Source organism: Kogia breviceps, chromosome 2 (genome assembly GCF_026419965.1).
Source record: "Kogia breviceps isolate mKogBre1 chromosome 2, mKogBre1 haplotype 1, whole genome shotgun sequence".
Classification (NCBI taxonomy): Eukaryota; Metazoa; Chordata; class Mammalia; order Artiodactyla; family Physeteridae; genus Kogia; species Kogia breviceps.
In genome coordinates, this window is record NC_081311.1 from 60213456 (window position 1) to 60233696 (window position 20241).

Below are 20241 nucleotides of genomic sequence, written 5' to 3' on the forward strand. Positions count from 1 at the left end.
ATAAGGCAGGTCTTTGAAAGTGAGGGCCTGATAAGGATTGGATAAGAGTTGTGATATGATATTGTAGGATTGTGAGAACAAAGTCTTAGGGCACAAACTGTTGATGCTCTCTATTGAAGTGTTGATAGGTTTTTCAGGTAGTTCCTAAAATGAACTATTCATTTATTTGCCTGGGCCATAGTATTGTCACTTAATAAAGACAATGGAATAGTAAAGCCTTATTAAGATAGAAAGTTCTATTTTCACCTCTGAAGAGAGAAATTTGGGAACTGGAGGACAAGAATGAGATTTATTTTTCACTGTATAGCCTTTTACACTGTTTAATTTTTTTTTTTTTTTTTTTTTTTTGCGGTACACGGGCACGCGCAGGCTCAGCGGCCATGGCTCACGGCTCACGGCTCACGGCTCACGGGCCCAGCCGCTCCGCGGCATGTGGGATCTTCTCGGACCGGGGCACGAACCCGTGTCCCCTGCATCGGCAAGCGGGCTCTCAACCACTGTGCCACCAGGGAAGCCCCCTACACTGTTTAAATTTTTGAAAACACATCCTTGTATCACCCGTTCCAAAAAGATAATTACAGATTTTTAAATGCACATGTATTTAGTATTCTACTTCATCATAAAGCCTGTTTCTAAAAAGATAAAATATTTGCTCATCAAATAGATTGGCCTCCAGAAAGACAGACCATGTGTAAAGGACTCCACGTATGCTTCCTGCTTGAGGGTGAGCGCACACAGTTGTGTACACATGCACAAGTCCATGCACACACACACACATATCTCTCAGGCAGAGCTGAAGAACTATAGCAGGGACTCTGAAGTTCAGTCACCCTCATCCCTTTCCCCTAGTGTTGGGAACCAGGGCTTGGGGTCACTTGAATCCACCCTGCAGGACTGTCTCCCTCAATGGAAGGGGAGGAGGTTGAATCCCTGTAACTCACTAAGGGACCCAAGGCTTGTCCCTCTCCCTGCCTAGGCCTACTGCCTGGCAAACCTGGACCTTGGGTCTGGGTCCACTTGAGAGGGGCAGGAAGAGGGCAGAGAAAGTGCCAGGAGGGCAGGAAGAAGGAAAGCCTCTTTGCTCTGCCCCAGCCAGAGGTCTCAGAATGCCAGCCTCTGCCTGGGGAAAGTACAAGTTAACCATCCAGCTTAGGAGACAGGTGACCCATCATCCTCCAGAGAGTTTTTCTGTGCCCAGCTCTGAGCTGCCAGCCTCCCAGGGGATGGACTGAGTCAGAGGTGCTAGAGGCTTCAGAACCAGCCAGGCTACTTCCTGTAGAAGACTGTGATATGTTTTGTTTGGAGTTAGAGCACGTTAATTGTAATTAAACGTGATCAAAATGTAAACAGAGTTACAACCTGAAACTCTTAGCTAAGTTATCAGGAAATTCCCCACTGACTTGTGATTCACTGAGCTTCCCCGGCAGCTCTCATGACTCCATATTACTTGGCTGGAGGCTGTCATGCTGATTCTGAGAGGAGGATGACCTCATTTCCTCCCGGACAAAGAGACTTGGAGACCGTTATGCAGCATGACACCCCTCTTCCCCCTCCTTCCTCTCGTGGGCTCTTCACCTGGTTGAACAATCCTAGAGCCTCTCTGAAGATAGAATATCCTTTCCACTCTGTGATCTTTGGCGCTCTCTAAAATCTGTGTCCGCCTTTTGATGCATAGTCTGTGCTATCTTTCAATTCTTTTAGGGCAGAGACTACATCTTAAATATCTTTCTCTCCCTCAGCACCTGGTGCATGCCTTGTTCACCTAAGTGCTTTATTATGAATGAATCCGTGAACAAGTGGGAACAGAGCGCTTTGGGGCTCCCTGGAGGTTCCCCTTCTCCTTGTCTTTTTTTTTTTTCCTTGCCATAAAAAAAATAGTACTGACATAATTTCTTGTCTTTTGCTAAAAAGCACCTTGATACAAACCATTCCTCTTTAAACTCACAACCGCCTTACGTAGCTGGGAATCGTTATTCCCATTTCACAGATGAGGAAAATGAAGTGGAGAGAAGACACATAGTTGATGAGTGGCAAAGCCAGCGCTAGAACCCAGGTTTTCTGATCCTTGTTCCTGTGCTCTATACCTCACTGCCTCCAAAGAGAGGAATTCAGAACAGAAGGCTGTGAAGAGAAGGGCCAGATGCTGTAAGATGTTCCAGCTCAGGGGAGCCTTCTTGCTGGCTTTGGAGACCTCCTTCCAGAAACATGCCTAGGACTATGGGCTCTGAGCTCCTGGGAGACCCTGGCTATGATATGAGTTAGTTGCTTGCCTAAGTTGCAGAAACTAACTTGGTGGTCTAGGCCATCTGAAATTTCTATCAAGTGTGAGAGAATAAGGAACTGAATACATGCAGTTTCATTCTGTTCCTGAGTAAAACCACCAGCCTTCTGCCTCCACATCTCAGTGGTCCAGATCTCCCATGTTAGATGTGGCAACAGCGACTAATGGAGAGGCCCCATTTCCTGGAGTGGCTCATTAAAAAGCAGGCAGATGCCAGGTGTGCCAGGAGGACCAGGATGTCAAACTTGGCCCTGAGACTGTGTCCAGGAAACAGGACCACTGAAGGGCTATTTTCTGACCAGCAGGACCCAAAGGGAAGTTCACGTCGAGTCACAGGATGTTTTCCTGGGTTGCTATACCAAGAATGTTCAGTTTGATACTGTGTGGAGAGTACAGTGTCTAGCCACACGTCAGCCACATCCAAGTCTAATGACCTCAGGCAAGATGCTTAATTCTCTTAGTCTCGGTTCCCCATCTACAAAAAGAGGCAACATCTGCCCTACCCCTGCCTCACTTTGCAGATTAAATGAGATCATACCTGTGTGTGAAATCATTCATTCATTCTTTTATTCACTCACCAAGGATTTATCATGGGCCTAACATGTGTCAGGCACTGTTCTAGATGTTAGAGACACACGAATGAACTTTGTAAACTGTAATTCCTACCTTGAGTGCCTGCCTTGCCTTCCTGTCTATGACTGTCCTGGCCCAGAAGTCCAGGCCATTCCTGGGAGTCCATCCCAGGATTCCAGTCAAGTGGGGATGCTGTGTCCTTAACCAATAGTTCCCAGCAACTGGCCAGCTGTGTGCACTGCTCACCCCCACATCCCTGACTCCCACTCTCTCCTCCTCCTCTCCAGTTGTTCGTGGCCTGAAGCTCTTCTTTCTCGCCTACTCATGGGGGGACAGACTCCTCTGCAGTCCTGGGAAGGAGGCAGTGAGTGCTGGTCACATAATTGCCTTGGGTCTGAGGACTCCTTCTCTCTGCATGTTTAATGCTGAGGGAAAGGATACTGTCTCACAGCAGGCACTGCAAGCCACATTTGGGGCCTGTAATACGATAGGGGAGGTGTTGGAGCTGCTAGGCCCCCAGAGGCCTGTGGCAAGAGTAGGGCGGGGGAAGCCACGTAATTGCTTCCTTACTCATGGAAAGCAAAGAGTATGGGGGCTGCACCCTGAGGTTATACTCTTTCGTCAGTGAACAGAGGGGCCAAGTTGGACCCTCCAGCTTCAGCCTATGACCCCTACCCTTTCTCATCATTTCCACCTCATCGTCTCTGGCCCAATTCCTAGCCCCACCCAAGCCAGTGAGCTCAGACCTCTGCATGAGTCTTTTGAGCCTTGGCCAGATTTTCCTTTGTCCCTAATCTAAACCTGGTTACTCCCTAAATCAGGAACTTACTACCTCAAAGAATGTTGGTCGTGGCTTTCCAGACCTTCTGGATTCTGAGGCCCCCACCAGAACCAAAGCTAGGCCCTGGTCCTAGAACTTCTGCTTAGAGCCCAGGCTACCATGCTGGGTGGCAATGGCTGCTTAACCGGAAGCTAAAGGGGATACCCAGGAAAAAAGGGCTGGAATGGGAAACCAGAAACTGGTGGTTTTGCTAAAAACTGCCAAAAAGTCAATGATATTAAAGGAAATATGTTCAGCCAGGAGCTTGTATACTCAAAAATATTGTTCAGAAGAAAACCAACATAACATCCACAGCCCGTATAATGTATAATTTCATGGGCTCGTGACTCTCCCAAGCTGGATTCTATATGCTTCTCTGACTTTAACACAAGTGCAAGCACTTCCCTTTCCATTACACAGAGAGGAAAATAGAGGGCTGATGAAGGGAAGTGAATCATCTGAGTTCTTTCACTGAAAATGATGAGACTGAGAATTCACTGACTTTGAGGAACCTCATGACACATTTCCCCCCTCCCCCTCCTATTCTGAATCCTCTCTCCTCCCATCCTGACCACCCTCAATTCCCACCCTCAGTCTCTTTGTCTTCCTACCCACCTGCAGAAGGTGCTTCTTTTCTCCAAGTAGTGATTGATAACAGTGTGATGAGGCAGCCAAGTCCTGGGGAGAGGTCAGTCTCCTTTTAGAAGGTACTAGAGGATGAAATGTATGGAAGTCTATGAGGAGAGGGAGCAGGGGCATGGCAGGGAGCCCCTTAAATAGGTGTGTATGCAGAGTGAAGAGAAGGAATAGTATGTGGATAATCTAACCAGGAGGCTCCTGTTTACTCTGAGAACAGAGATGGGGGGGAATATGACAGAAACTAAAGGAGAAGTCTGTTCTCTCCAAGGGAATATTATAATCTATCCCTTGTTGAAGACAGATTATAATAGCCAACTTTTATTTGCCTACATTCATTTTATTTTTCAATCTTAACAACAACCTTTAAGGAAGGTACTATTAATATCACCATTTTATGGATGAGAAAACTGAGGCTTCCAGAATTTAAGCAGTTTATCCAAGGTCACGCTGTAGGTATATGGTAGGGTTGGGACTCACACCCAGAGCTGGTTGATTCCAGGGGTTGGAGAACTACCTCTGAGGCAATATCACATTCAGTCAGGAAGGTAGGGGTGCTGGTCCTTATACCTAATAGGGAATCTCCCTATTCTAACCCATGGTGCTATCCCAGAGTGGCCCCAGCTGTCCAAGTCATGTCTGGGTTGATTCCTGTCTATGCAGCTCAAGCCAGACTTTGATTAAAATGTTCCTCCTTGGGCTTCCCTGGTGGCACTGTGGTTGAGAGTCTGCCTGCCGATGCAGGGAACATGCGTTCGAGCCCCGGTCCGGGAAGATCCCACATGCCGCGGGGCGGCTGGGCCCGTGAGACATGGCCCTTGAGCGTGTGAGTCTGGAACCTGTGCTCCACAATGGGAGAGGCCACAGCAGTGAGAGGTCCATGTACTACAAAAACCAAAAAAATGTTCCTCCTTTTGCTTAGTAAAGCCAGCCACAGTTTTATCTGCGGGATCTTGTCAGAGAAGTGATCACTGGGTCTTCTGCCTGTGCTTATATATCTGTGTAGATCTCTGGAAACATCAATTGTCAGTTTTCCCTTTTTCAAAGTCATTATTCAGCCATATTTATATGATGGGGATACCTTGGGGTTTTCTGTGGGGGAAATAACAATAGCATCTCTATATTGAACATGCATTTTATTTAGCAGGCATTTGGTAACTGTTCTGTGTGCATTCTCTCATTTAATCCTCAGTGAGGGAGATGTAATATCACCCCCACTTAATGGATAAGGAACTGAAGCCCTCAGAGGTTAAGGATACACAGCCAAGCCAATATCAATGGTGTTGTCCCTTTACCCTTTCCTGAGGAAAACAAAAGTTACCCTGTTATGTAGGTGTCCGGGAATCTGTAATAATATTCACTAATGTTATGTTTTCCAACCTTGTCTGATGATAAGAATCACCTGGCTTAAAGGTTTAAAGAATACAGAACCTCAGGTTACTTCCTTCTCTGATTCATTAAGTCCAGGAGGGGGCCCAGGAATCTGATTCTTAATATACGTCCCAGAGGATTCTTACCACCAAACAAGTTTGGAGAAAATGTCAGCCAATACATACCTAGGGAATGTTAGTTTATTTTTTCACCTAGGAATGCCCAACTAAATCACGAATTTTCTATTGACTGGGGTTCTACTTTAACCCCATCCTTTGAGGTGGGGGCCAGAGGAGAACGCAGAGGTGGGAAAGGTTCAGGGCAGGAAGGCTGACTTTTGGGCAGAGTTTTGCAGAGATGAATCAAGGAGGGGATGTACACCTGAGAGCCTTGGGCCAACCCAGTCACCATGAGGTGATTTTTCTAAAGAACCTGTTCTCAGAAAGTTAATTTCTTCAGCACCTCTGTACTTGTTCTTTTTTCAGATACTAATGATAGTTTCATTTTAAAAATGCCAAATGGATGGCTAATGGAGGGACTTTTCCATGTAGAAGCTAAAAGAACTTGGGGAATTAGAGTAACCCTCAAAGTCATGGCAGTGGATAAGAAATTGACTCCCCAAGACTTCAGGAAAATTGGGAGAAACTGAGTAAAAATGAGAACAAAGCAGAATTGAGAATACTTGTACTTACTGGTACTTTTCTATCTGTGATATTTCCTCACATTTCCTGTGCTGGCCCAACTTCTGAGCTCTCAGGGTCAGTTTGTTTTCCCCTAGGCTCTTCTGGTTCCACCTGAATAGAACTGGGATTCCAGAGCATTGTCCCTTTGCAGGAGTGTGGGAACTCTGCCCATCACCAGTGGACCCAGCAGCTTGTGGGATGACCACAGCGTTTGCATTTGTAGTCAAGAAGGAAGTAACAGTGTCATTCTCCCTATGCAAACCCTCTGCTCCATTGCATAGTGTCCTAAAGACTTATTCAGTCTGTATCGTGGCAGTCAGCCTATTCTATTCGTAAAGAAAATCGACCCCAAGTTCTAAAAATAAAAGAACTGAGCTCAACTCAGACTGTTCATTTCATCCAATGAACTAAAAATTACTTTCAAATACCTAAGGTATGCCAATAACTATGCTAGTCTCTGAGGGCACACAGAACAGACATGATCCCCATCCTGAAGAAGTTTAAAATCTTGTAAAGAAGAAAAAATGAATACACATGAAATGATTAAAAAGCCACTAGGTAAGATGGCTACTATAAAATTTTTTTAAAAGCCAGAAAATAACAAGTGTTGGCAAAGGATATAGAGAAATTAAAACTCTTGTGCACTGCTGGTGGGATTGTAAGATGTTGCAAACCACGATGAAAAATGGTGTGGCAGTTCCTCAAAAAATCAAATCTAGGACTATTAAATAGCCCCTTAATCCCACTTTTGGGTATATATCAAAAAGAACTTAACCAGAGTCTTGAAGAAATATTTGTACACTCATGTCATAGCAGCACTACTCACAATAGCCAAGAAGTGGAAGCAGCCCAAGTGTCCACTGACAGATGAAGAAATAAGCAAAGGTGGTGTATACATTCAATGGAATATTATTCAGTCTTCTTTTTTTATTTTTTTAAAGCATCTCCTTATTTCTCTTTTAAAAAAAATATTTTTATTTATTTAGTTTTGGCTGCGTTGGGTCTTGGTTGCTGCGTGCAGGCTTTTTCTTGTTGCGGCAAGCGGGGGCTACTCTTCGTTGCGGTGCACGGGCTTCTCGTTGTGGTGGCTTCTCTTATTGTGGAGCACGGGCTCTAGGCACGCAGGCTTCAGTAGTTGTGGTGCACGGGTTTGGTTGCTCCGCAGCGTGTGAGATCTTCCCTGACCAGGGCTCAAATCTGTGCCCCCTGCATTGGCAGGCGGATTCGTAACTACTGCACCACCGGGGAAGCCCTATTCAGTCCTTAAAAGGAAGGAAATCTTGTCACTTGCTGTATAACATCAATGAACCTTGAGGACATTATGCTAATTGAAATAAGCCAGTCACAAAAATCATATATGGATATATATGATTCCACACATATCTATAGATATAGAGGTATTCAAAGTAGTCAAATTTGAAGAGACAAAGAATGGTGGTTACCAGGGGCTGGTGAGAGGGAGAATCGGGGAGCTGTTGTTTAATAGCTATAAAGCTTCAGTTTTTTGTTTGTTTGTTTTGTTTTGGTTTTTTTTTTAGATTTAATTTTATTTATGTTTGGCTGTGTTGGTTCTTCATTGCTGCGCGTGGGCTTTCTCTAGTTGTGGCGAGCAGGGGCTACTCTTCATTGCAATGCACCGGCTTCTCATTGCAGTGGCTTCTCTTGTTGCAGAGCTTGGGCTCTAGGGGCGTGGGCTTCAGTTATTGTGGCACGCAGGCTCTAGAGCTCAGGCTCAGTAGTTGTGGCACACAGGCTAAGTTGCTTCTCAGCATGTGGGGCCTTCCCAGACCAGGGATTGAACCCGTGTCCCCTGCATTGGCAAGCAGATTCTTATCCACTGCACCACCAGGGAAGTCCTGTTTGTTTTTAATTGAAATATAGTGATGTACAGTGGTATGATAGTTTCAGGTATACCACATAGTGATCTAACATTTAAATATACTATGAAATGATCACCATAATAATCTAGTAACCATTTGTCCACATACCAAGTTATTACAATATTATTGACCATACTCCTTATTCTGTATATTTCATCTCTGTGACTTATTTATTTTATAACTGGAAATTCGAACACCTTAATTCTCTTCACCTATTTCAATCAATCTCCCACCCTTTTCCCCTCTGGCAGCCACCCATTTGTTCTCTGTATCTTTGAGCCTGTTTTCATTTTGTTTTACTTATTTGTTTGTTTTGTTTTTTAGATTCCACATGTAAGTTAAATAATTTGGTGTTTGTCTTTCTCTGACTTATTTCACTTAGCATGATACTCTCTAGATCAATCCATGTTATTGCAAATGGCAAGATTTTTTTATGACTGAGTAATATTTCATTGTATAAGTACACCACATCTTCTTTATCCATTCATCTATTGATGGACACTTAGGTTGCTTCCATATCTTAGCTATTGTAAATAATGCTGCAATGAACATAAGGGTGCAAATATCTTTTTGAATCAGTGTTTTTATTTTCTTCAGGTAAATATCCAGAAGTAAAATTCCTGGATTGTATAGTAGTTCCAATTTTATTTATTTTTTTAAAAATTTATTTAATTTATTTATTTTTGGCTGCATTGGGTCTTCGTTGCTGCGTGCGGGCTTTCTCTAGTTGCGGCAAGCGGGGGCTACTCTTCTTTGTGGTGCATGGGCTTCTCATTGCAGTGGCTTCTCTTGTTGTGGAGCATGGGCTCTAGAGTACACACTCAGTAGTTGTGGCGCATGGGTTTAAGTTGCTCCGCGGCATGTGGGACCTTCCCGGACCAGGGCTCGAACCCATGTCCCCTGCACTGGCAGGAGGATTCTTAACAACTGAGCCACCAGCGGACAGGGAAGAACAATTTTTATTTTTTTGAGGAACATCATACTCTTTTCCATAATGGCTAACCAGTTTACAGTCCCACCAACAATGCATGAGGGTTCCCTTTTTTCCACATCCTCGCCAACACCTGTTATTTGTTGTCTTCTTGTTAATAGTCATTCTGATGGGTATCAGATGCTATCTCATTGTGGTTTTGATTTTTAGTGATGATTGATGATCACTAATCATCCCTTGATGATTAGTGATGTGCATCTTTTCATGTGTCTGTTGACCACCTGCATATCATCTTTGAAAAAAATGTCTGTTTAGGTCCTTTGCCCATTTTTTAATCAAACTTTTTTTTAATACTGAGTTGTATGAGTTCTTTATATATTTTGGATATTAACTCCTTATCAAATGTATCATTTGAAAATATCTCCTCCCATTCAGTAGGCTGATTTTTCTTTTCTTTTTTTTTTTTTTTGATGGTTTCCTTCACTGTACAAAGATTTTTAGTTTGATGTACTCCCATTTGTTATTTTTGCTTTTGTCTTTCTTGCCTGAGGAGACAGATCCAAACAAATATTGCTAAGACGGATGTTGAAGAGTGTACTGCCTAGGACTTCCCTGGTGGCACAGTGGTTAAGAATCCGCCTGCCAATGCAGGGGACACATGTTCAAGCCCTAGTCCGGGAAGATCCCACATGCTGCAGAGCAACTAAGCCTGTGCACCACAACAACTGAGCCTGAGCTCTAGAGCTTGTGAGCCACAACTACTGTGGCCACACCCCACAACTATTGAAGCCCGTGTGCCTAGAGACTGTGCTCCACAACAAGAGAAGCCACTGCAATGAGAAACCCGTGCACCATAACAAAAAGTAGCCCCCACTCGCCACAACTAGAGAAAGCCTGCACGCAGCAATGAAGACCCAATGCAGTCAAACATAAATAAATAAATAAATAATTTTTTTTTAAAGAGTGTACTGCCTATGTTTTCCTCCAGAAGTTTTATAGTTTCAAGTCTTTAATCCATTTTGAGTGTGTTTTTGTATATGGCTTTAGAAAGTGGTCCAGTTTCATTCTTTTGCATGTAGCTGTCCAATTTTCCCAGCACCATTTATTGAAGTGGCTGTATAGTCTTGCCTCCTTTGTTGTAGATTAATTGGCCATATAAGAATAAGTTTATTTCTGGGCTGTCTATTCCATTGATGTATGTGTCTGTTTTTGTGCCAGTGTCATACTGTTTTGATTACTGTAGCTTTGTGTGTAGTTTGAAGTCAGGGACTGTGATATCACCAGCTTTCTTCTTCTTTCTTAAGATTGCTTTGGCCAATTGGGGTCTGTTGTGTTTCCATACAAATTTTAGGATTTATTTTTCTAGTTTGGTGAAAAATGTTTTTGGTATTTTGTTAAGGATTGCATTGAATCTGTAGATTGCCTTGAGTAGTATGGACATTTTAACAGTATTAATTCTTCCAGTCAATGAGCATGGTATATCATTCCATTTGTTTGTGTCTTCTTCAATTTCTTTCATCCATATCTTATGATTTTCAGAGTACATGTCTTTCACCTCTTGGTTAGATTTGTTCCTACGTATTTTATTCTTTTTGATGCAATTGTAAATGGCATTGTTTTCTTAATTTATCTTTCTAATAGTTTGTTATTAGTGTCTAGAAGTGCAACAGGTTTCTGTATATTAATTTTGTATCCTGCAACTTTACTAAATTCATTTTTTAGTTCATTTTTTAGTTTTGGTGGAATCTTTAGGGTTTTCTATAAATCGCATCATGTCATCTGCAAATAGTGACAGTTTTACTTCTTCATTTCCAATTTGGATGCCTTTTATTTCTTTGTCTTGTCTGACTGCTGTGGCTAGGACTTACAATACTATGTTGACTAAAAGTGATGAGAATAAGCATTCTGTCTTATTCTTTATCTTAGAGGAAATGCTTTTAGCCGTTGAGTGTGATGTTGGCTGTGGTTCTGTCATATATGGCCTTTATTATGTTGAGGTATATTCCCTCTATACCAACTTTTTCGAGAGTCTGTATTATGAATGGATGTTGAATTTTGTCAAAAGCTTTTTCTGCATCTACTGAGATGCTTATATGATTTTGATTCTTCATTTTGTTAATGTGGTGTATCACATTGTTTGATTTATGGATATTGAAACATCCTCGCATACCTGGCATAAATCCCAAATGATCATGGGGTATGATCCTTTTAATGTATTGTTGAATTCGGTTTGTTAATATTTTGTTGAGAATTTTTGCATATGTGTTAGTGATATTGACCCGCAATTTTCTTTTTTGCATGGTGTCTTTGCCTGGTTTTTGTATCAGGATGATGCTTGTCTCATAGAATGAATTTAGAACCATGCCTTTCCTTTCAATTTTTTGGAATAGTTTGAGAAGGATGGGTGTTAACTCTTCTGTAAATGTTTGGTAGAATTCATCTGAGAAGCTGTCTGGTCCTGGACTTCTATTTGTTAGGAGTTTTTTGATTACTGATTCAATATTATTACTGGTAATCAGTCTGCTCATATTTTCTATTTCTTCCTGATTCAGTCTTGGGAGATTGTATGTTTCTAGGAATTTATCCATTTCTTCTAGGTTGTCCAATTTTTTGGCATATAATTGTTTGTAGTAATCTCTTATGATCCTTTGTATTTCTGGGTATCAATGTTAACTTCTCCTCTTTCATTTCTGATTTTATTTATTTGGGCCCTCTCTGTCTTAGAGCTTTAGTTTTGCAAGATGAAGAGGTTCTGGAGATCTGTTGCACAACATAGTGAATATACTTAACACTACTGAACTGTACACTTAAAAAGAATTAAGATGGTAAACTCTAGGTTATGTGGGGTTTTTTTACCACAAATAAAACAAAAACCTGTTAACATTAAATGTTCTGAACACTGACCATAAATGCAGTAAAAACTTAGAGAACAGAGACACTGAAATTAGAGATTTCCTGGACCTGAACAAATCTTAAAAGATGGGTCATATTAGGATTGGTAGAGAGCAGGAAAAAAGAAGTTCTAAGCAAGAATCATGGAAAAAGACAGGAGCTTGAATAAACATTGTATATATTGTGGAGAGTAAACTTTGCATGTGTTCAACTGTGTGTGTGTATATACACACGTGTACATAAGCTGTGAGAAATCTTGCCCAATTAAGGAGCGTTTACATTGAAGAGTAGTGAGAACCAAGTACAGGTAGGCAGGGTAAAGTCTGATTATAAAAGGTCTTAAAAGCCAGATAGAAGTTTGTACTTGATACCATAGACTCTAGAAAGGCACTGTAAATTCTTGAACAAGGATGTATATAAGATTTTTAGTAAAGCTGAAAATTCCCACCAGTCTCAATCAAAATAAATGAAGCAAAGAGATTAACTTTGATTTTGTCTGGGCTTGGTCTGGAAGGAATGGGGAAATGATAAACCCCCAGGGTTGGGTGAAGAGTGGGAGTGATAAGAGGATACCAGAGGGGAAGTGAGACTACAAGTAAGAAACTTGGACTTGGACTCGTACAGCTGTCTTTGTTCCTATTGGTTAGGAGCTTTTGTTTTTCCAAACTTGTAGAGTCATATGTTTTGCTTTAGAAAGAGCTTTAGAAAGTTCCTTTAAAGGGCTGTACCACGAATCCGTATTTGAAGGCCAAAACAATAGTTTCATGGATTGGAGTGAGAAGACTGAAGGCAGAGAGTCCCACTTTTCAATCCCAGGGGCACCTGTCAAGTACAAAGTCCATATCTCCAAGCATGAGCTGAGAGCTTCCTCCTGAGGAAGGGGGTGACTGCCCATGGAGGGCTGTGGTTTCAGAGTCAGAGAGTGGAGCTCCATTCCCAGCTTAGTCGCTGACTCCACCTTTGCACCTGGGTGAGTCACTTTCCTCTGTAGGCCTCTGTTTTCTCTTTTGTGGAATGAGGAAGGATGTTCTTTCCACCTGCTTTCATGGAAGAAAGAAGCAGCTGAAAGAAAAAGAATTTATATCAGGCAGCTTTAAGCAAAGGGGTGAAGCCTGGGCTGACGCAAAGCCCAGGATGTATGAGGACACGCGGGCCAGGTTTGACACACCATGCCCTTGACATCAGAAGCCTATGGAGAGGACGTTAGTATTAAACAATGTAAACAAATGTTGCCCCAGAGAGTCTGGTTCTGGGAATATGAACAGGGAATCATGACCAAAATTCCAGGTCTCCAAGTTCCCCTTAAGGAGTCATGAGGCTCATGAGGAGGTGAATCACTGCACCCAGAATTTGTCTTGAAGACCTAAACCACCAAATATGAGCCTCAGCAAAGGAAGGGGCTCAGGGAAGTCTTGATTCAGATAGCTTGGGGGCGGGGGGGATAGCTAGAATATAAGCAGTTCCCTTAGGTCCTGGTAAGACCAAGAAATAGTTTTGCTCAAGGCGCTGGATGTTTTTGTAGTTCTGAGGTCAGTGGCAGGTCAAAGTCATAAAGCTGGTCCCATGGTGCCAGCACAGTTGTCTCTGGTCTGGAAGACCACATGGAAAAAAGAGCTCAGATGACTGTGGGGCCTAAAGAAATTGAATTTGTATTCTTCCCGAAGTCTGTGTTACTTCTCAGTCCAACTCTCCATAAGCAAAAGGCAGAGAGATGGGCATCAGCTTGTCAGAGCCTGGAAGAGAGGTCAGAGGGTACAGGGACAAAGAAGTGTGTTGGTTGGAAATACCAATTCTCAGAGCCAGGCAGGCTCATGGGCTCCCCAGGGAGCAGAACAGACCTTGGGAATCTGGAACACTTGGACTTGTGGAGTGCTGTGTTCAAAAGGGATCTCACATACCACTTCACATCCATTAGGATGGCTTTTATCAAAAAAGTGGAAAACGACAAGTGTTGGTGAGGATGAGGAGAAATTAGAACCCTTGCGCATTGCTGATAGGAATGTAAAACGGTGCAGCCACTGTGGGAAACCGTTTGGCAGGTCCTCAAAAAGTTAAACATAGAACTACCATATGATTGAGCAATTCTACTCCTAGGTATATACCCAAAAAAACTGAAAGCAGGGACTGAAACAAATACTTGTACATCCATGTTCATAGTGGCATTATTCACAGTAGCCAAAAGGTGAAGCAACACAGCTGTCCATTGACAGATGAAGGAATGAACCTAATGTAGCATAGGCATACAATGGAATATTTTTCAACCTTAAAAATGAATGAAATTCTGACACATGCTACAGTATGGATGAACCTTGACAACACTGTTTAGTGAAATAAGCCAGACACAAAAGGCTACATATTGTATGACTCTACTTATATGAGGTACCTAGAATAGGCAAATTCATACAGATTAGAAAGTAGAGTAGAGGTTACCAGGGGTTATGGGGAATTATTGTTCAATGGATACAGAGTTTCTGTTCGGAATGATGAAAAAGTTCTGGAAATGAACAGTGGTGATGGTTGCACTACAAAGTGAATGTACTTAATGCCACTGAACTGTACACTTAAAAACGGTTAACACGTCCGTTCTCTACGTCTGTGTCTCTATATAGCTGATTCACTTCGTTGTACAGGAGAAACTAACACAACATTGTAAAGCATCAATTTAAAAAATGGTTAAAATGGTAAATTTTATATTATAATATGTGTATTTTACAAAAATATAATTGCAAAAAAGGGGGGCCCCGTGACATAAGGATTGACAAGGCACTGAGAATAAGACTCAGAGAAACAGAATATGAAAAGGCGGCAGCACAGATATTCAGAGTCTTGAGCTGAGATGGGGATGGGGACTGGGACAGAGACAAAGGAACCTGTCCATGAAGGAAATGGGTAAAGTGTGGGAGTCCAAGATGAAAGACAGAGAAGTTGACCAAAATGGGGCCCTGTTAGGGGGTAGAGCTGAGTATGGAGAAAGAAATAGGGATTGGTAGGTCTGATTATTTTTTCCTTTTTAAAAAAATTTTCATTTTAAAATTTATTTTAGCATCTTTATTGAAGTATAATTGCTTTACAATGGTATGTTAGTTTCTGCTGTATAACAAAGTGAATCTGATTTTTAAAATGAGTCTTAAGTCTGGGTTTTTCTTTGGCAGGCATGTGGGTTTCCACGTTTAACCCCCACAGAGCTTGCAGTGGTTGCTTCTGGGACCTTCATCCTCTCTGCAGGGGTCAGCTGGCAGCTGCTTTCTGAGGCTTCCTGTCTCCTTATAGAGCTGACAGACACGACAGTGAGTCAGTCCTATCAAGGCTTGACTCATTTTTGACCCAGTTTTGGTGCTCAAACACAATACTCTGGAATTTGGCACTACAGCTCAAAAGGTATGGTGGGAACATGGTTGCAGGACCCAGGCTCCTAGCTGCTCCCTGCTGCCATCCCATTTCTTTTGTGTGTGTGTGTGTGTATGTGTGTGTGTGTGGGGGGGGGTGGTACGCGGGCCTCTCACTGTTGTGGCCTCTCCCGTTGCGGAGCACAGGCTCCGGACGCGCAGGCTCAGCGGCCATGGCTCACGGGCCCAGCCGCTCCGCGGCACGTGGGATCTTCCCGGACCGGGGCACGAACCCGTGTCCCCTGAATCGGCAGGCGGATTCTCAACCACCACACCACCAGGGAAACCTGCTGCCATCCCATTTCTTGGTAAAGGTTGAAGTGAACTGCATTTTAAAAAAATATTTATTTATTTGGCTGCGCCGGGTGTTAGTTGTGGCACATGGGATCTTCATTACCTAGTAAGGGATATTCCTTGCAGCATGTGAGCTCTTTTTAGTTGCAGCACGTGGACTCTTAGCTGCGGCATGTGAGATCTAGTTCCCTGACCAGGGATCGAACCTGGGCCCCCTGCAATGGGAGCATAGAGTCTTACCCACTGGACCACCAGGGAAGTCCCTGAACTGCATTTAAGGTCACAAAGACTTGGATTCAAATTCTGTCTTGCCTCTTACTAGCTGTGAGGCCTTGAGCAAGTTACTTAACCTCCAGAAGCCATGGTTTCCTCACTTGTAAAATGGGGCTACAGAGCTCCATAGCCTTGTGGTGGGTACTAAGTAAGATAATATATGAAGAGCTTTTTAGCACTTTGATTATCACAGAGAAATTGCCCAGTAAGTTAATGTAATTATAATTATCAGCACTACTATTAAAACCCTGAGGTCTGATTATCTAGGATCGATTTGCCACAAAGGCAATGGAGACCTATATGTGGAGCTTCAGTAACCCAGACACCTGCAGCCCTAGATTTAGAGCAGGAAGACCTGAATTTCATCTGGGTTCCCTGATTTACTAGCTGTGTGACCTTGGGCATTTTTCAGAGTCTCAGTTTTCTCATTTGTAAACTAGGGATGATTACATAGAGTTGTAAATATAAAATTAAATAATATGTGTAAAAGCTCTAGGTAAAAACCAAAAGAGCACAGATGTATAATATTATAATAAACTCAGGATCAGAAGCAAGGATGTGTCTGGGCCAAGGTTAGGATCAAGATGGGAATCAAGGTCAAGACTGGCACAAGGGATGTAAAAACAACTGTGATCAAGATCACGGTAGGAACTGGGTCAAAGCAAAGTTTTGGGCTAGGGTAGGGAGGGAGTCATGAGCAGGGTCACAGTAGGGGGTTAGGTGGAATTTTTTATTTGGGTTAGGAATCCATGTCGGGTGGTTTGCATAGGCTGAGCCCTAAGGGCTATAGCAGTGCTGTGCAGTGACTCAGAGGTGGCTGCACTGTCTGGGGCTAAGGCTCTAATCCAGAGATCTTGGTTTGGGGGAAAATAGAGTGTGATATTTACTGTAGAAGTGTAGGCCTTTAGGGAGACAGTTCAATTGCAGTAGTTCAGCCACCTCATTACCTTCGTCATTCTCCTCCCAAGCGGGCAGGTAGCTACATCACATTAAGTATCAACCTATCTCCAGGTGCATCATGCACAGCGCTGGTCCTCACAGTTCTGAACATCCGTCCTCCATCATCCATCCATCTATCACCCATGATCCATCATCCATCCAACAAAGGTTTATTGAGTACTTGCTACATGTTAAGCACTTTGCTGAACTCAAGGATCCAGCAATGATAGAGACAAGCATATTGTCTGTCCTCATGGAGCTTCAATCTAGAGGGAGAGACAGATAATACAGTGGATTTCCATCTTCCACATTTGGGTGTGTGTTTGTGGGGGTGGTGGTAGATTCTAAAATAAGTTCATGAGGCAAGGATTGCAAAATTATTGTTGAAAATCCCTTAATTCACCAGGACCTTGACATTTAGAAGCACAAAAGCCAAGAAATAACATCTATTTCTCTGCACTTTGGCTGTGACCCTGGAGCAGTTAGATGTCAAGATCTGGCTTGTTTGTTTGTTTGTTTGTTTGGTGGTACGCGGGCCTTTCACTGTTGTGGCCTCTCCCGTTGCGGAGCACAGGCTCCGGACGCGCAGGCTCAGCGGCCATGGCTCACGGGCCCAGCCGCGCTGCGGTTGCTGGAATGGCAGCTCCTACCCACGGCTCCCTGCTGCATGCTTCCTAATTTGAATGAGCCCTGGCAGACACCACTCCCACCAGGGTAAATCACAGGAAGGCCCCATGGGAAGTTTCAGAGCTGAGGCAGACCCAGCAGTCGCCTACACCAAACTGGTTCTGCAGCAAGAGTGACAAGCCAGAACCTGCTAGCTGCAGGATCCTCAGAATCAGACTCTCCTTGTTCCCAGTAAGCAACCCTCCCCAGAGCCATGAGACAGCTGCTGTTCTGCATGATCTTAGTCCAGCTAACCTGGCCTCTTGGTGCAAGGAGAGGTCCCAAGAGTGCGTGTCTGAGGAGCTGGTGGGGGGAAGCCGAGAGCTCTCTCCCTTGGCACCTCTAGTCAAGCCAGCTTTCTGGGTAGTCATCCAATTCAGGCACCCACAGTGCTGACTGGAGGCACTGTCATCCTGGTGCTGCATAGAGGAAGACAAGCCAGACCCTGGAAGGTAGAGGGCTGCACCTGGCTGAGATGCCCAGACAGGCCCATAGGTGACAGGCAGCACATTATGCCCAAGTCATCTCCAGCAGTGTTTGCAGAGCCTGTGCTATTTTAAATTCCTTTGTCATCACTGCAAGCAAACTGGACAAAGGGAATCTGATTAGAAGGGAAAGAACCAACTTAACAGAGCTGGGGGTGCGGGGGCTGCTTCCCTGAGTTGGCATCACAGCCACAGGCATAAGAGCTCCGTGTTTCTGAGGCCCAGGACTGGGTTAGGATTCAGCCCTGGCCTCAGAGTAACTTGTCTGACAAAAGAGGCAAAGAGGAAGACTCTGAGGTTCAGGGGTCAGTGTCTATAATTCCCATCATAGGAATAAACATGACGATAAAGATACCTTATTATATAAGTGCTTCATAGTATATGTTACCTTCATAGACATGATCTCATTTGATCCTTATTGCAGTCCTATGGGGCAGGTAGGTATGATTTGTCCCACCTTAAATATAAGGAATCTAAGATTTACCAAAGCAAGTGACTTGCCCAAGGTCATAGTCTCAGGAAAGTGACAATGGCAGGGCCTGAATCAGTTGCAGAAGGGGGTTTGGGAACCTAGACCGGCACATCTAGAGGTCTTCGTAGGAAGAGTGGAGTTCAGAGAGAGAAGGGGAGCCTTGGCCTTCTGTTGGTGGCCCCAGGAAATGTGGGCCTTAGTGGACCGGTGGCTGAGGAATAGACCCCACCCCAGACTCTGTGGATGGTCTGGCACTACAGGGTGGTCACAGCAGGCATCAGGGCAGCTTTGTCTTTTCTCTCAGCTGGTAGGTGTAAAGGGTTTTTCTCTTCCCCTTATGCCGCCCCCTGAATCAGCTCTCTGGCATCGCCCTGGCATGTCTTGGGCCCCACGCCCAGGCAGTGAGGAGGCACTGGCATATTGCCCAGGGAATGCTGCTGTCTTAACTCAAGCCGATTCCCAGTTAAGACCCCCTTTCCAGAGGGCAGCCAAATAATGGCCGCATAGGGAGCTGCAACTTGTAGTCATAGGGTGAGTCTCCCTCACCCCTTGGACTTCCTGGCACAGGTGGCATTGGGAACATGCCTTTAGCTGTGGGCTGCAGCTTAAGAGGGGATGCAGGGACCAAATACATTTTACAGACTGGCTGCGCCAGGCTCCTAACCAGATCCCTGCTTGGGTTTCTGGTCACATCCAAATAGCTAGGGAGGGTGTTGCTTTTGGACAGAAAAGGGGAAGAGAGCCAAGACTCCAGCCTGAAGCTGCCTCAGCTGTTTCTGGGACTCTGACTCAGAAGCTGCTTCTCAGCAATGTTGAGCACATGTGCCTCTGAGCCCTTGTTCAGGCACAGTGGAATGAACAGCTGGGGCGTGGGGGTGGTGTTTCACACTTCCCCCTCTTCTCGGAGGATGCCTTGTCCAGAGAAACCCCCCATGGGGCAGAGGGCTCAGCCTAGAAGACCCTGGTCACTTCATCCAGGAACGAAACCTCCCCCGACCACCTCAGCCCCCAGGGATCAACCCCAGCAGTGACTGTCGGCAGCTACAACTTGCATTTATCAAAATGCTGCATTGCATGAGTGTCTACCTCTACCCCTCTCTAGTTATCTCCTCAGCTCTGTTGTAGCTTCCTTAACCTCATGCTTCTGAGTAAAAAAATGTGCCCTGGGGGCTTCCCTGGTGGGGCAGTTGTTGAGAGTCCGCCTGCCAATGCAGGGGATACGGTTTCGTGCCCCTGTCTGGGAGGATCCTATATGCCGCGGAGAAGCTGGGCCCGTGAGCCATGGCTGCTGAGCCTGCACGTCCGGAGGCCACAACAGTGAGAGGCCCGCCTACCACCAAAAAAAAAAAAATGTGCCCTGAATATACTACTCATCTGATAAATATACTGATTGACTGATAACCTGAGGACAAGGAAGAAAGAAAAGAAAGAAGTAAAGAGAAAGCAGTGAGAAAGCCAGCAGTCTGGGTCATATCCCAAAATATGGGGAATCTACTTCCCTTCCTAAGCAAAGCTCTCCTTGGAGAAAGGAGAGCAGAAAAGCTCTAGTGAGGTGGCCTGGCACTTCCTTGCCCCCAGACATCCTCAGATCTGCCAGGAGCCACTGGGAATCCTTCTACCTTGAGAGAGGAGGGGGCCCTGCAGTGATTCTCCAAATGT